Source organism: Giraffa tippelskirchi, chromosome 11 (genome assembly GCF_054371585.1).
Source record: "Giraffa tippelskirchi isolate mGirTip1 chromosome 11, T2T-mGirTip1v1.2.pri, whole genome shotgun sequence".
In the NCBI taxonomy this organism is placed as follows: domain Eukaryota; kingdom Metazoa; phylum Chordata; class Mammalia; order Artiodactyla; family Giraffidae; genus Giraffa; species Giraffa tippelskirchi.
This window is the reverse complement of record NC_137285.1, coordinates 15107649-15120189: the sequence shown is the minus strand read 5'-3', so window position 1 is coordinate 15120189 and position 12541 is coordinate 15107649. Positions and strand designations below refer to the sequence as shown.

Sequence of the window (12541 nt, the reverse complement as noted above, 5' to 3'; positions counted from 1 at the left end):
TTTAGGGAAGGGGAAAGAGCAAAATGAACAAGTTCTGCCTGAACAAACATGATTTCATGTGGCCAGGACATATTGATAATATCAGAGAGTTTCTTGCTCTGGGTGAAGTATTTGGATTTTTCATGCTCCGCCTGTCCCCCAGGAGACAGGGACCTTGGGAGGAAGTTGGACTTTGGGGACACGTCATATCTCTTTTCTTTTACAGTCAAGAGAATCTATTTATTTAATTAAATTTCCTTTGAGTTTGGTTTTTCCCTCGAGCTAATTTTCTCTTCTGTTTTCTTTCTTTCCCAAGATGTCAGTTAGGGCAGAATTTATCAATAGAAATGACAGTATTAGTAACAACAACGATAAAGATTGTAATAAAATCCAAACAGCACCACATCCTCTGTTATCTTAAGTATGTGGCTGAAGTCACTTCTCTCTCTTTAAAGGAAACTGTCATTAACTTGCAGCGTATATACATTTTGTTCTTCCCATGTCTGCCTAAAGGGTTTGAAGCTTGGGGTCTGAGTTCTGAGAAAATCTTTTTAATCATCCAGAAAACTTTCAGGAAATGGCATACCCACCCTCCTGCCCCCTTTCTTCCTTTCTCCCTCCCTCTATCTTTCATCCCTCCATCCTTCTATCCTTTCCTTCTCTATTGTAGCCTGGCCAGCTATCTTTGGGGGAAAATAGAGGAAGACTTGCTAAGAATGAGCCTATCTTCTTTATGCCATTTTGAGATATATCAGATAATCTAATCCAGGGGCCAGCAAACTATGGCTTGTAGGTCAAATGTGATCTGCTGCCTTCTTTTTAAAATAAAATTTTATTAGACCACAGCTACACCTCTTCATTTGTGGCTGCTTTTGCATTATAATGGCAGAGTTGAGTAATTGCAGTAGAGGTCATATGGCTCACAAGTTGAGGTATTTTACTATCTTGTCCTTTACAGAAAACATTTGCCAATCTCTGTTCTAGCCCTTGACTGGACATGAAAATGATTTTTCACTTTTCTTCTGCTGTGTGTGCTGTGAACAAGTAAGCTCATTCATTTATTCATTCATCAAGCATTTAGGAAGCACTTTTTTGGCACCAAGCCCCTTGTTAGGCACAAGGGGTGTTTTTTGTCTTTAAGAAAGTATTGAAATATAGTAAGATACAAACAGAGGGCTATGTAAGCTGTAGTGGTGTCAGGAAGGAGGAAACAGGCAGTGTTTTGGAGGCTGAGTACAGGAGAAAGCTAGGGAAACCTTCATAGAGGAGGAGACATTTGAGATGGGTATAAAAATGGAAAGTTAGCAAACGTCTGGGGGACCATGACCTCCCAGGCATGGGAACAGCCTATAGTGAATCACTGGTTGTGATAAAGCTTGACAAGCTCAGAGTAGGAAGGCAATTTGTAGGACAGTTTGGATGATGAGAGGAAAAGCTGAGACTACTAAGAACATGAGAAGCTATGTGGGAGCACTCTAAGGACAGGAATGGTGACTTATGTGTCTTTATTCTGTTGTGATTATCTCCAAGCCAGAGCTTTGGAGTGGTGTGTGGTTGATGGGATCCATAAATCTGAGGTGTATCTCAAGGTCACCACATCTTCAGGTGGCTTTGAAGCTGGCTGATCTGGATACAGGTTGACTTTCCATTTTATACCCATCTCAAATGTCTCCTTTGAAAATACCTCTCCTTTTGAGGTCAGTGAGAATGTTAGCAGTAGAATTCTCCAAGGCACAGTTCCTATTTTACAGTACAGATGGCAGTTAGAAGGCTGACCAGGGGAGAAGAACCTGCAATCTCGTGTATTCCATAAAGTGTCTGGGCATGTCCCAGAGGGACAGCCATGTGTTCTGGATATTGGATTCCCACTGAGGGCCTGAGATCGGGGCTGATAAGTTCCAGGCTTCCCAGATGGTGCTAGTGGTAAAGAACCTGCCTGCCAATGCAGGAGATGTGAGAGACATGGGTTTGATCCCTGGATCAGGAAGATTCCCTGGAGGAAGGCATGGCAACCCACTCCAGTATTCTTGCCTGGAGAATCCCATGGACAGAGGAACCTGGCAGGCTAATAGACCATAGGGTCACAAAGAATCAGACATGACTGAAGTGACTTTGCATGCACACACGACCTTGAACACTGGCTACCCCTGTAACTTGGGACAGCCTGGACACAAAGGCAGGTCCAGGGTTGTACATTTGCTTTATAAAGGGGCTTAGAGACCTGTGCTTCCTTATCTGTGAAATGGGATAATTATAATTCTCACTTCTTAGGATTGTTGTGATAATTTAGTGAGTTATGCTAGAAAGAAATTGTCTTGGACAGTAAGCACTTGACAAAATGATTCAGCAATGAAATTGTTATCCAGGATAGTATTTTCTAAAGAATATTGAAGGGTTTTACTTAAAAAAAGTCAAATGTGTTTGTTTCCTGTAAGGCGTTTTGGTGTAGGTAGTAAGTTGCTATGTACTGTGATTTTAGTTGTAACATCAGGATTCGGCCCAAACTTGGCCATGGCTGTCTGTTTTCACTGAGTGTATGTTGAGATGGTGTTGCATGAAGCAGGCTTTGGGGAATTCTGTTTAAGGTAAGGGTGGTGCCTACTGAGGGCTTCTTCTGCATCAGGCACTCTACTCGGCTCTGGGGACAGAAGAGCGAGCAAGAAATCCTGGCCTCACGGACTCTGATGATAGTTCTAGAGTTCACATGAGAGTCCTGAGCTGCTCTGTGCCTCAGTGTTACACTCTGTAAAGTGGGGACAATATGAATCTCTGCTGCCTCTTATCTTGCCAGGAGGTTGGAAGGGTGATGAGAAATACTGACTTGGCAGGAGTTAGTAAAACTGAATTGGGGAAGAGTCATGCTTAAGCCTAATGTAGGAGCTAATAGCACAGACCTTGGAATCAGTTGGCTGAGGTTGGAGAACCAGCTCTGCCTAACTGTGGTCTCTGACTGTGTGATCTTATGCAAGGTACTTAACCTCTCTGCACCTGTTGCCTCTTCTACAAAATGAGAATACTCCTATCTCACAGGGTTAATATGAGAATTTAATGAGTTATAAGGCACTGACATGCATAAAGTGCTTTATAAGTATTTAATGAAAGAATAGTCAATAACAATGATAATAATAACAGCCAACACTGGTGGATTGTTTGTTCTGTTCTAGGCACTTTGCATGGATTTATTTAACTTATTCCTCACAACAACCTTACCTGGCAATGACTATTATTATCTTCATTTAACAGATGAGAAAACTGAGGCTTAGAGTTAAGTCCCTATCAAGAGACACAATTTGTTAGTGTCAGAGCTGGGTTGACAGACTCCAGTGGCTAAGGTTGTAACCACTGCCCCATCACTCTGTCGCTGAGATTATTGCTGAGCAGACCGTGTTACTAGGCAGGTGTCCAGCTTGTGGATGCATGTGGAGAGGAGAGTCCAGCAGAGCTAGGGGGCAGACTGCATTCGGTTTAGCATTTTCAAAGATCAATCAAGTCCTATCTTTCTTCCCTAGACTTTCAGGAACCTGTACGCCTTCTCCTTTTTTTCCCTTTCAAAAGGCAAACTTGATTCTCTTCCCTCCTCCTCTCTCGAGCCTTTGTAATGGCCTTTTGAAGTGAGAGGTATAGTTCAGGACTCCTAAGAACAGATCTGTAAAAGAGAGAACTACTTTCCACAGTGTTTAAACAAAAAGTGTAAGGACGTGGGAGCCCTAATACTTGAATCAGTTCTGTGTGTATGTGTGTGTGTTCTGAATGTGTTCTTGCCAAATGCTAATACCTGCCTCTGCTGATGTGAGGCAGGGCTTCACAGAGGTCACCCTTCAGACTTTGTGTGTCTCCTGCTTGTCATCCTCTGAGTATTTTGAGAGGGGGGAGCTTGACCCCCTCCGTAACAAGCAGTGTATTTTAAGACTGTTTTGTCGTTGTTGTTTGTTTGCCTATCCCAGTGTTTTTTTTCTCCTTGTCTTTAAAAATCTTCCTTTTTCCTCCTTCCCCATGTCCCTTAGTCTGACCCTGCCTTGCTTATCTAAGACAATAAAACAGGAACAAGCTAACGTTAACCCCTGGGGACAGGATGTTGCTGCAGTTCTGGCTGAGGCTGCAGAGCAGAATTGCCATGGCCTTTACGAAGAGAGAATTTAAGTTCCTTAGCACCTGGGAGGGTTGAGTGTCTTCTCTGCGACCACTCTGGGCTTCGTCAGCTGGTGATTGAGTAGAGGCTGAGTGAGACTTCTTCAAGCAGGGTTAAGTTGTCCTGAGTGTGGGTCAGAAGGGAGTGGGTGCATTCGTTCACTCTCATTCATTCATCCAATTTTCCTTCCTTCCTTCTCTTTTATCCTCTTCTCTTTTTGTACTTCTATCCTTTGTTCTGTCACTTGATTCATCTATATATCCACCCATCCATCCATATACCATTCACCCAGCTATCTGTGTGCTCATTCACTAACTCACTTACCTACTCATACATCCACCTGGCCACCCAGCCATCCATCCACTCACTCATCTGTTCATCCACCTATCCATCTTCCATCCACCCACTCATCTGTCCATCTACCCATCTATCACATTTACCCACCCATCTATCTATTTATTCATCCATCCATCCATCTATTTGATAGGTACCAAGTCCCTTTTATGCACCAGATACTCTGCTGAGTGCTGGAGATTTAGAAATGATGAACAAGGCCCCTCCCCTTGTGGAGGACAGAACCAGCTAATGAGGGAGACACACAATAGACCATTAAACAAGGAAATGAGTTAATCTGAGAATCTGATAAACACTGTGAAGAAAGTTAAGTGAGAGAACCATGTTAGTTAGAAGAGTCAGTGAAGATTTCTCTGAGGAACATTTGAACAGAAGCCTGAAGAATGTAAAGGGGAGAGAAAATGTCAGAAAGAGTTCTCTAGACACAGGGAATGGTTGTACAATGAAGGAAAGTAGTTCCAGCTTAAGGAAGTAACCAGAGTCCTCTGTGGCTGGAGCCACTGCAGCCATGCCCCCATGAAGGTGCCCGTCCATCCATGCCCCTATCCATTCATCCATGTACATCCATGCACATCCATGCATCCCTGGATACATCCATGTACCTATCTGGGTATATCTATCTATACCCGTTCATCATCCATGTTCCCATCTATCCTGCACCCAGGCACACATTCATGCACCCATACGTCCATCCCAGAGAATGTACCCATTCACTTTTCTGTGCAGCCATTCATCCATGCGCTCATCCATTAACTCATTCATCCATCTGTGCATCCATCAATTATCCACATACACATCCATCCACACATGCACACATCCATGGATCCATCCATCCATCTAGCCATACATCTAACAAACTTTAGCTGACAACTTATATCAAACACATCTCTTTTTTTTCCATTGAAGGATAATTGCTTTACAGAATTTTGTTGTTTTCTGTCAAGCCTCAACATGAATCAGCCATAGGTATACATATATCCCCTCCCTTTTGAACCTCCCTTCCATTTCCCACCCCATCCCACCCCTCTAGATTGATACAGAGCCCCTGATTGAGTTTCCCGAGCCATGCAGCAAATTCCCATTGGCTATCTGTTTTACATATGGTAATGTAAGTTTCCATGTTACTCTTTCCATACATCCCACCCTCTCCTCCCCTCTCCCCATGTCCATAAGTTTATTCTCTATGTCTGTTTCTCCATTGCTACCCTGTGCATAAATTCTTCAGTACCATTTTTCTAGATTCCATCTATATGTGTTAGAATATGATATTTATCTTTCTCTTTCTGACTCACTTCACTCTTTATAATAGGTTCTAGGTTCATCCACCTCATCAGAACTGACTCAAATGCATTCTTTTTTATGGCTGAGTAATATTCCATTGTGTGTATGTACCACAACTTCTTTATCCACTCATCTGTCGATGGATATCTAGGTTGCTTCCATGTTCTAGCTATTGTAAATATGCTGCAATGAACAATGGGATACATGTGTCAGACACATCTCTCTTATCTGACTTAATCTCTCAGAAGCAGATACAACCATTGGTCACATCTTCCTTTTGGAAACATTCTCTTCTCTTGGCTTCCAAGAAGGCATAATCTCCCAATTTACTCCCAGTTACTTTTCTGGCTCCTACATGCCTAAAACAGAATTTGCTTATCTTTCTCTCAAATTGCCCTTCCAGTAATTTTTTTCTTAATAAGTGTCAGCACCAACTCACTAGTTAAGCTGAGAACTTGGGAATCATCTGCATTTCAGCCCTACCCTCACTCCTCACATGCTGTACCTCCCCAGGTTATGTTAATTCTGTCTCCAACATGTATCTCAAGTATGCCCACTTCTTACCACTACAGCTTTACTCTGCCTGGATGACTGCAGCAGCCTCCTACCTGGTTTCCATGCTTTCATACTTGCTCCCCTCCACTGCCTTCTCTACTTAGAGTCAGAGTTCAGTTCAGATCAGTCGCTCAGTTGTGTCCGACTCTTTGCGACCCCATGAACCACAGCACGCCAGGCCTCCCTGTCCATCACCAACTCCCGGAGTCCATCCAAACCCATGTCCATCAAGTCGATGATGCCATCCACACATCTCATCATCTGTCATCTCCTTCTCCTCCTGCCCTCAATCCTTCCCAGCATCAGGGTCTTTTCCAATGAGTCAGCTCTCAAGTCAGATTAATCTCTTACAATCCCAAATCAAATCATGTGGTTCCCCTGATTAAAGTTATATGCCCACATAAAAAATACATTAGGAAGGGAAGTTCAGTAAAAGTAATTCAGACAATAACTGTATTTACCATGGATTAATTACTCTGTGCCAGGCAGTGTGCCAAGTGCTTTTTATGCATTATCTCACTTAGTTCTCCCAACAGCATGGTGAGGTAGAAACTATTAGTGTCCCCATTTTATAGATGAAGAGACTGAGGCACAGAAATGTGGAGTCACTTGTCTAAGCTCTTACAGGTCAGAGGCAGAGCTGGGATTGGGACCTAGAGCTATGAGAGTCTCAAGTTCTTACCTCTTAACCTCAGCCCTGCAGGGCTTTGACATGGCGAAAGCTCCATAATCTATGTACAGACTTGGAGAAGGGTGACATCAGCTCTTCTGGGGGTCTTGGCTAAGCACATGATCGTTCTTTTGCTTAGAGGAGGGAGGTAGACCAGATGAACTCCATTTGGGATTCTAGAACCAAATGCTCCTTGATAGGCCCTAAGTGACAGGGGCAACTAGATGTCTTTTCCTTACACTCTGCTGCCAAGTTCTGTTGCAAATGTGAGGCCAGTCTGCCACTGCCGAATGTCTGGGCTCAGGGCAGAGGTGCAAGGTGTCTTTGCCTTTAGTGTCGGGTGGTCCTGGGTAAGAATGTGACCTTGCCAATGCCCTGAGTCTTTCCACTTCTTCCTATTCCTCCTTCCCCTTGGGATCTGGAGCCAGAGTCTGGTTTTCAAATTGCAAGATAACGATCTGATTTAGTGATTTATCCGATTAGGCTTAAATGTATTTATTACATGCTTAAACATATTCCAGTGAGCTCTGAAAACGAACTGCAGGACTGTCCTGGGATGAATTTCCGGGACCCATTGGAGTGAGTTCAAGAAAAGCATAATCTACTTAGAGGAAGACAGAACCAGGCCCTAATCCAATCGGCATCTGCGTTAGGGAGCACATCCCCCACCCCCTGCCCACAACCTCAGAGCCCCCAGACCTGGGTCTGGAGGTTAAAAGGAAAGTCTGATTCAAAGGGGCCAAGGTCACCTCGACATCAACATACCTCTGGCTTCTCCTTCCCCACAGAAGTGGTGTGGGGAGAACACCTTTGTACCCTTTACTTATTGTTCTAAAGTAATATTTATTTTTCTTTTTGATGCTAAAATCATTTTCATTTGTAAAATTCTGGAAAATAAAGAGAATAGAAAAAGCAACCCCAAATCATCTATCCTCTTGCTCGTAGTCACATTTTATGGAGGGTCCTTTTAGTATTTAAAAATGCTTTCAAAATTGCCCAAGTAACACAGTGTGTGTGTGTGTGTGTGTGTGTGTGTGTGTGTGTGTGTGTGTGTGTGTGTGTGTGTGTGTGTGTGTGTTTGTGCATGCGCGCGCTCATGCTCAGTGGCTTAGTCTTGTCCGACTTTGCAAGCAACCCCATGGACTGTAGCCTGCCAGGCTCCTCTGTCCATGAGATTTTCCAGGCAAGAATACTAGAGTGCGTTGCCATTTCCTCCTCCAGGGGATCTTCCCCACTCAGGTATCGAATCGAATCCATGTCTCTTGTGTCTTCTGGATTGGAAGGCAGATTCTTTACCACTACACCGCCTGGGAAGCCTAAATAACCCAGGATTGCGTTTAAATTATGATAATTCCTCAGCTTTTTTCTACACATTTTTAGCAAAACTGAAACACTACCAAATTGTGTAAATTGTCTTACTTTTTCCTTCACTCAGTTTTTTTTTTTTTTTCGCCATGTCATTAATTAACTTTTGAAAATTCACACCTAGTAGCTACACCTTATTTCTTCCTGTGGTTATTGTGAATTTGCATAACCACTGTTTTTTGGTTATCTTGTACTTTCCTTTTTTTATTATTATTAGCACTAGTGTCCTGAACATCTTTGTATTGTCTGGTCTTATCATCTACTCTCATTCCATTTCTTTTAAAGATGGTATATTTTTTAAGAGCTTCATTGAGTTATAATCAGCATATAATAAACTGCACAGATTCAAGTATACAATTTGATGAGTTTTGACATATGTATATTCATTGGAAAAGACCCGGATGCTGGGAAAGATTGAAGGCAAAAGGAGAAGACAGTGGCAGAGGATGAGATGGTTAGATAGCATCATGGATTCAATGGACATGAATCTGAGCAAACTCCAGGAGATAGTGAAGGACAGGGAAGCCTGGAGTGCTGCAGTCCATGGGGTTGCAGAGTCAAACACGACTTAGCGACCTAACAACAAAACACATGCAAAACTGACATCACGAGTCAGGACAATGAATGTGTCTCTCACCCCCAACCTGTCCTTGAGTGACTTTGTTTTCCTTGCACTTTGAGGTGACCTCACATGTCTAGGATGCTCTTAGCAACTTTGGATCCCCTTCTGGGTCCCAGGGCACAGCTTAGGACATGCCCTGCATGTAGAAGATGGATGCCACAGTTCACCAAATGAAAGAATGCAACTTCATGCACAGCTGCCTTGAATGCCTTCAGTGACAGAGAGCTCACTACCCCTTTCATCACTGACTCTTCTGCATGTTTCTCCCTTGACCAGTCTCTCAAACGGGCCTCCTGACTCAGCATACACTCTATGGTTTTAATTCTGCCCTCTGATCTTTTCAGGGGATATTTCTTCTCTCCCTGCTGACTGCAGCTTCTTTCCCTGTTCATTCCTTCCCTGCCCTGGGGCCTGACGTTACATATTTTGACCACAGCGGTGACTGCAACATACATTTTGATCTCCTCGGACTCATGATTAGGTGAGGCAGATAGAGATTCAACAACCAAGTATGTAAATACAGCTTAACCTCGGGATGAACTCACGCTGAAGGAGAGGGGCATAAGGAGCTATGAGAGCTTATCACAGGGTGCTGATCTTTTTTGGGGGCGGGAATGCCACAGTTAGGGAAGCCCTCTATAGAAAGTGGCATTTAATGTGCTTTGTGCTTGTTGGGAGGTAGCATCTTATGCTTCTCTTCAGTTTTCTCTTCTCTGGACCAAACATTTTCAGTTCCTCCAGCTGTTTCTCATTGGGCAGGACTTTCAGACTTCTCCATCCCCCTCTGCTTTTTGTCATACTTGCATCCCGTGACAGAAGGACACCAGGAGGTCTGTCTTGAGGACATTACCTGCCTAATCACCCAGTCAATGACTGCATTCACGTTCCTCTCCCAGACACAGGAAGTGTTCAGCAGGATCAAAGGCTGACTGAGAAGCAACAATAACCACAGTAAGACACCGACACCCACGAACATCTATCAGATGCTCCTTTTACCTGTGCTAAGCCCTTTCCTGGGAACTCATTCATCTCACTGCTCCCATGACAATATAAACTCACTAGTAAGAGCCAACCCTTTATAGCACATGGTGGGGTGAAGCCTCTGTTGTAAGCAGTTTATGTCTCATCACTCACTTCATCCTCATAGACACCTGCCAAGTTAGGTATTTGGACTATTCCCACTTCACAGATGAGAATGTTGAGGTCAAGAGAGAGGTTAAGCAATTTGCCCCAGGCCATCCAGCCAGGATCAAATCCCCAGAGTCAGTGACTGGAGCCAGCAAGCACTCTATGACCTCTGTTATGGCTCCTGTTTTCCAAGTGAGGATATTAAAGGTTTGGAGTAGGGGAGCAGTTGGGAATCTCCCCAAGGCCAAATGGTGACATTGGGATTTGGCCCCAGTGGTATGACTCCAGAGATTATCCTTAAACCCTGCCCTGTTCCTCCTCCTCTTTGGAGGAGCATCTTGAGGAGAGGAGATTGGGGGTGCGAGTCCCAGTTTCTGCAGAGAGAAGTAGTCTTTCTTTCTCCACTGTCCTAGCCCCCCAGGGTCTAATCCAGGTGTCATGGGAGCACAGTGTTGGTCTGCAAACATGAAGCATCGGAGAGGACCTTTCATAGCGACAGCCAGAGCTTGGATCCTGGAAGCGGGTTGCCCTTTTCTCTAAAAAGCAGTAGGCTTGCTGTGGGAAGGTAGCTCGTTCCGGGCTGAAACACGTATCCCCTTTTCTTTAATTATTGAGTCATTAATTAGAGCCGTCTAATTTCCTCTGCCATTTCCAGTTGGGGTTATGGGGAGGGTGGCAGAGGGAGGGAGAGATCAGATCATTGTCTCTTCTGTCACACTCTGAGTCTAATGAAGTTTTGCTTGAACAGCTTAGAAATTTAGATGTGATCCGACAGTAGGTCTTAAGGGACTTCTCTGTGTCAGCAAACTTTCTCTTCCAGAGGAAGAAAGGCTGTCACGGAGAGGCTCTGACAGCCTCGAAATGGCTTATCAAAACTTGCACGAATTAAGAGTTGGTTAAAAGCTGAGTCCTGGGACTGCTGGCGACATTTGTCAAGAGGGCATTCTCCCTTGTGGACCGGCCACTCCAGACAGAAGCATACCCGTCTGTCTGGTAGCTTCTTTATGCTGTATGTATGATGGTTCAGGGTGTAGACTACAGGACCTGCCAGCACAACCCTCCCTGGGCTGGAATTTCTGCTCTGTCCTTATGAGCTGACGAACCTCCAGCAAACTCACTTTACTTCTCTAACCTTGTTGCCTTCTCTGCCAAGTGGGTGGTCATTCCTACGTGACAGGTGGTTGTATGAATTAGCTAAAATTGCATGAGGCCCTCAGCTCAGTGCCTGCTGCCCAGTGAACACCAAGGTTGGGCCAGTTTCTGTGCTGGGCATCGAGGACTTAAGGATGATCACGACCTAGACCTTAACCTTCAAGGAACTCACGGGTTGCTAAGGGAGACAGAGATGTAAACTAATAAATATAATGAAGAGTCACACCAGCTATGCTCCAGGACTCTCCCTTTCAACCATCATGAGTTTCCAGTTGTTCCATGATGGCCAAGAAAAGACAAAGCCACTTCACAGACATTTGTGAAATGTCACGGTTACCACTGCCATGTAACAAACCACCCTAAACTTAATGATGTTAAATAGCAACCACTTTAAGATGCTCATGGATTTCTACGGTCAAGAACTGGGACAGGGTACAGTGGGGATGACTTGTGTCTGCTTCATGATGGCTGGGGGCTGAAATCATCTGAAAACTGACCCCCACTTACATGTCTGGAAGACCCCCACTTACATGTCTGGAAGTCGAAGCCAGCTATTGGCCGAAACCTCACATGGGGTCCTCAGTGAAACTCCTACACTTGACCTTGCCCCGTGGCTGCTTGAGTATCGTCACAATATGACACAAATGCAGTTTAAAGTTTCCTCATAGCCACGCTGGAAAAGAAACAGGTAACATTACTTTTTGCCTGGTTTACTGACATATAATTAGCATATAAAAAGTTATATGTTTAAGGTGTATGATATGATGATGAGATATCATGTATGGTAATCAATGATTACCACAATGAGTTTAGTTAACAAACACATCCTCCACCTCATGGAATTACCTTTTTGTTATAGTCGTTGTCATGGGAAAATATAGCTCTACTCTGATACCAGCTTTTATGGATACAGTGTGTGGGTGATTGATGCGTGTGTGCACTCAGTGATGTCTGACTCTTTCCAACCCCACGAACTATAGCCCTCCAGGCTCCTCTGTCCACGGGATTTTCCAAGCAAGAACAGTGGAATGGGTTGCCATTTCCTCCTCCAGGGGATCTTCCCGACTCAGAAATCAAACCCGCATCTATTGTGTCTCCTGCATTGGCAGGTGGATTCTTTACCAACTGTGTCACCTGGGAAGCCCCTTATGGATACAATATAGTATTGTTAGCTACAGCCACCACACTGTACATTAGATCCCTGAAACTTATTCGTCTTATAACTGAAAGTTTGTACCCTTTGACTAGTATCTCCCCACTGCCCCCACCTCTAGCCTCTGGCAACCATTATTCTGTTCTCTCTCTC

General features: G+C 44.1%; 1 protein-coding gene across 3 annotated transcripts in view; it reads left to right on the top strand.

Annotated features, from left to right (window-relative positions):
- KSR2 (kinase suppressor of ras 2) overlaps positions 1-12541 on the top strand; it is a 476682-nt gene that overhangs the window by 143835 nt on the left and 320306 nt on the right. The gene's annotated exons all lie outside the window — the stretch shown is intronic.